This window comes from Microtus ochrogaster, chromosome X, assembly GCF_000317375.1.
Source record: "Microtus ochrogaster isolate Prairie Vole_2 chromosome X, MicOch1.0, whole genome shotgun sequence".
Lineage (NCBI taxonomy): Eukaryota > Metazoa > Chordata > Mammalia > Rodentia > Cricetidae > Microtus > Microtus ochrogaster.
This window is the reverse complement of record NC_022026.1, coordinates 43512378-43516597: the sequence shown is the minus strand read 5'-3', so window position 1 is coordinate 43516597 and position 4220 is coordinate 43512378. Positions and strand designations below refer to the sequence as shown.

The 4220-nt window shown below is 36.5% G+C and overlaps 1 non-coding gene across 1 annotated transcript; it reads left to right on the top strand.

Moving 5' to 3' along the window:
• Positions 1–2585: 2585 nt before the first annotated feature.
• Trnad-guc lies at positions 2586–2657 on the top strand. The gene has a single exon. It is a non-coding gene; the product is annotated as a tRNA-Asp (tRNA).
• The last annotated feature ends 1563 nt before the right edge of the window (positions 2658–4220 follow it).

The following is a 4220-nucleotide window of genomic DNA, read 5'->3' as shown; positions in this document are numbered from 1 at the left end:
TAAATAAATAAATAAATAAATAAATAAATAAATAAATAAATAATTTAAAAAAGAATTTGCTTAGAATCAGAGGGTGGAGCTATCTCATAGTTGACCAACATTAACCATAGAGATTTAGAGGACTGAGGACAGATAGACTTAGAGAAGGTCTCAGGCCTTTTTGAATCAAGGAATGGGAGGAGAACACTGGTTACTTCTCTGCCACTTCTCTGATCATTCAGCTTCATACCATGATATCTGACTCCTAAATTTTTATTGATAAAGAATAATTACGTAACTACTTCATCTAATGAAGGACAGAGAGGAAAATTAAAACCACTTGTGGCTAACATAGTAATAAACTTATGGGGATGTGATTTGTCCTACCCAGATTAACATTATCAAATCTCACAAACAAATCATAAACTAATGTATGCTTCTGAGAGAAATATTCAAAGGTATTATCAAGAACAGTCATCAACTATTCAGGCTGTACATAAACAGAAGAAAAACAGCTGTTGATCTTTCAAAGATTCCAATAGCCCTACCTTTAAAATTGTTAACTGGCAAACCTGTCTGGGTGGAAAAATGGCCTTTGAGGTCAGAAAAATTACAGGCATTAGAACAGCTGGTACAGGAAAAGCTAAATGCTCAACATATTGAAGAACTGACCAGTCTTTGAAATTCTCCTATATTTGTCACCAGAAAGAAATCTGGAAAATAGAGAATGGTAACAGATCTAAGAGCTCTTAATAAGGTGATCCAGCCAATGGGCTCTTTACAGCCTATAATTTCCTTGCCTTCTTTATTACCTAAAAGATGGTCTATTATACCAATTTATTTAAAAGGCTACTCTACTTTTTACTATACCTTTACAATAACAGGATAGAGAAAATTTTGCCTTCACAGTTCTTACTTACAATAATTCCCAGCCTCTTAAAAAGATATCAATGAAAAATTCTTCCAGAAGAACCTTACCTTCAACAACCCTACCTTATGTCATTATTTTGTACAACAGCCACTGGAAATAATTCATAAACAGTTTCTTTAACCTATAATTTATCTTTATATGAATGATATATTTTATTTATTTATTATATTTCTATTGATTTTATTGAGCTATACATTTTTCTCTCTCCCCTCTCTTTATATTCCCTCCCCTTCAACCCTCTCCCATAGTCCCAATGCTCCCAGGAGATCTTGTCTTTTTCTACTACCCATGTAGATTAGATCCATGTATATCTCTCTTAGGGTTCTCTTTGTTGTCTAAGTTCTCTGGGATTGTGCATTGTAGGCTACTTTGTTTTGTTTTATGTTTATAAGCCACTTATGAGTGAATACATATGATATTTGTCTTTCTGGGTCTGGGTTACCTCACTCAATATGATGTTTTCTAGCTCTATCCATTTGCCTGCAAATTTCAAGATGTCATTATTTTTCTCTGCTATGTAGTACTCCATTGTGTAAATGTACCACATTCAGCTCATCCATCCTTTGGTCGAGGGGCATTTAGGTTGTTTGTGGTTCTGGATATGACAAATAATCCTGCTATGAACATAGTTAAGCACATGTCCTTGTGGTATGATTGAACACCCTTTGGGTATATACCCAAAAGTGGTATTGTTGGGTCTTGAGAAAGGTTGGTCCTAATTTTCTAAGAAATCGCCACATTGATATGGATGATATCTTACTAGCTAATTCAGATGTAGATATCTTAGAGAAAATGTTTGAAGAAGTAAAGAAAAATTTGCCTTGTTGGGGATTAAAAATTGTTTCTGGAAAAAACACAAAGAGGAGATTCTATTAATTACCTAGGATATAAGATAGGTTTACAAAAAATTCAACCATAGAAAATACAAATCTTGGAAGATAAATTATGAAGTCTTAATGATTTTCAAAATTTCTGGGAGATATTGACTGGTCACAGTTGGATTAACCACTCAAGAATTAAGTAGTTTATTTCAAATCTTACAAGGTGATAAGGAGTTAAATACTCCAAGAAAATTATCAACAGAGTCTGCAAAAGAATTGGCTTTGGTTGAAGATAAATTACTGGATGCATTTGTATCCAGAGATTGATTGTATTCTGGTTAGTTTACCTTCTATGCATTCTCCCACAGGAACTTTTATACAGAGAGAAAATAATATCTTATAATGGATATCTTTACAACATAAACAGAGTAAAAAATTAAATACCTAGGTTGAAAATGTTTCTGAATTGATTCTGAAAGAAAAATTAAGATTTCATCAACTAGCAAGAATAGACACAGCAGAAATTGAGGTACCTTGGCAATGAACTTGTAGTAATTTTTTGGAAGAGATTATCAGCAGATATCCAAAAAGCAAGAGAATTCATTTTATAAAGTGAACTAATTGTATCAATCCTCATACTATACAGGTAACACCAATTTCTGGAGTCCCTACATTCTCTATTGATGCAAACAAACCAGGAAAGGCAGATTATAAGTCAGGAAATTTAATTAAAGTGGCTCAAAGCCATTATGATCTTATTTAAAAGTCAGAATTATATGTTATTCTCATGGTATTATTAGATTTTTGAAAATCTCTTAATATAGTTATTGACACACAATCTAGAGAAAGAGTCTTCCTTGTTAGTATAGTGGTGAGTATCCCCGCCTGTCACGCGGGAGACCGGGGTTCGACTCCCCGACAAGGAGGTCAGAGCGGCATTTTGCCAGGCTGTGGTGGCGCACGCCTTTAATCCCAGCACTTGGGAGGCAGAAACAGGCAGATCTCTGTGAGTTCGAGACCAGCCTGGGCTACAAGAGCTAGTTCCAGGACAGGCTCCAAAACCACAGAGAAACCCTGTCTCAAAAAGCCAAAAAAAAAAAAAAAACCAATCTGGAGAAAGAGTGGTTTTACATATTGAAACCACTGAACTTATTTTATTTTTATTACTTTAGCAATAATACCAATCAAAATTCCCACTTTCTCCCTCCTTCCACTTCCCTCCTGCTCCCCCCAAACACCCTCCCTCACCCCCTCCAGTCCTAAGAGGGGGCAAGGCACTCTGCCCTGTGGTAAGTCCAAGACCCTACTCACTACATTCAGGATGAGCAAGGTATGCATCCATGGAGAATAGGATCCCAAAAAGCCAGTACATGCAATAGAGACAAATCCCAGTGTCATTGCCATTGGCCCCTCAGTCTGCCCCAACTGTCAACCACATTCAGCCCTCTGTTTGATCCCATGCTCGTTCATTACCAGTCCAGCTGAAGATGGTGAGCTCCCATTAGCTCTTCTTGAAATTTTTGGTAGAATTCTGTACTAAAATCATTCAGCCCCGGCCTTTTTTTTTGTTGGGAGGAGAGATTAAGGATACAAGGATCTAAATATAATAAAAGCAATATACAGCAAGCTAACAGCTAACATCAAATTAAATGGATAGAAACTCAAAGCAATTTATTGACCAAGGGGTTTCTGTCCTGCCAAGTTCTCACAGTTGTTAAGTCCCAAAGAAGTCACACAGAGGTCTACATTAGTTATAAACTGTTTGGCCCATAAGCTCAGGCTTCTTATTAACTCTTATAACTTATATTAGCCCATTATTCTTGTCTATGTTATCCACATGGCAAGACAGTCACATCTTGCTTTTTCTATGGCTGGGTCATGACTGTGGACTAGGACTTCCTTCTTCCCAGAATTCTCCTGTTCTCATTGAAGCACCTCTACTTCCTGTCTGGTTGTACCACCTATACTTCCTGCCTGGTTACTGGCCAATCAGCATTTTATTAAAATACAATTGACAGGGTACAAACCATTGTCCCACAACAGTGATTCCAATAAAATCAGGAACAAGACAAGGCATATCTCTTCAACATAGTGCTTAAAGTTCTAGCAACAGCAATAAGACAACATAAGGAGATCAAGGGGATTCAAATTGGAAAGGAAGGAGACAAACTTTTGTTATTTACAGATGATATGATACTGTGCATAAGTGACTCCAAAACCTCTAGCAGAGAACTCCCACAGCTGATAAATACCTTAAGTGATGTGACAGGATACAAGATCAACTCAAAAAAAATCAGTAGCCCTCCTATACACAAAGGATAAGGAAGCAGAGAGGGAATTCAGAGAAGCATCACCTTTCACGATAGCCACAAATAGCATAAAGTATCTTTGGGTAACACTAACCAAGGAAGTGAAAGACCTATTTGACAAAAACTTTAAGTCTTTGAAGAAAGAAATTGAGGAGTATACCAGAAAATGGAAAGAGCTCC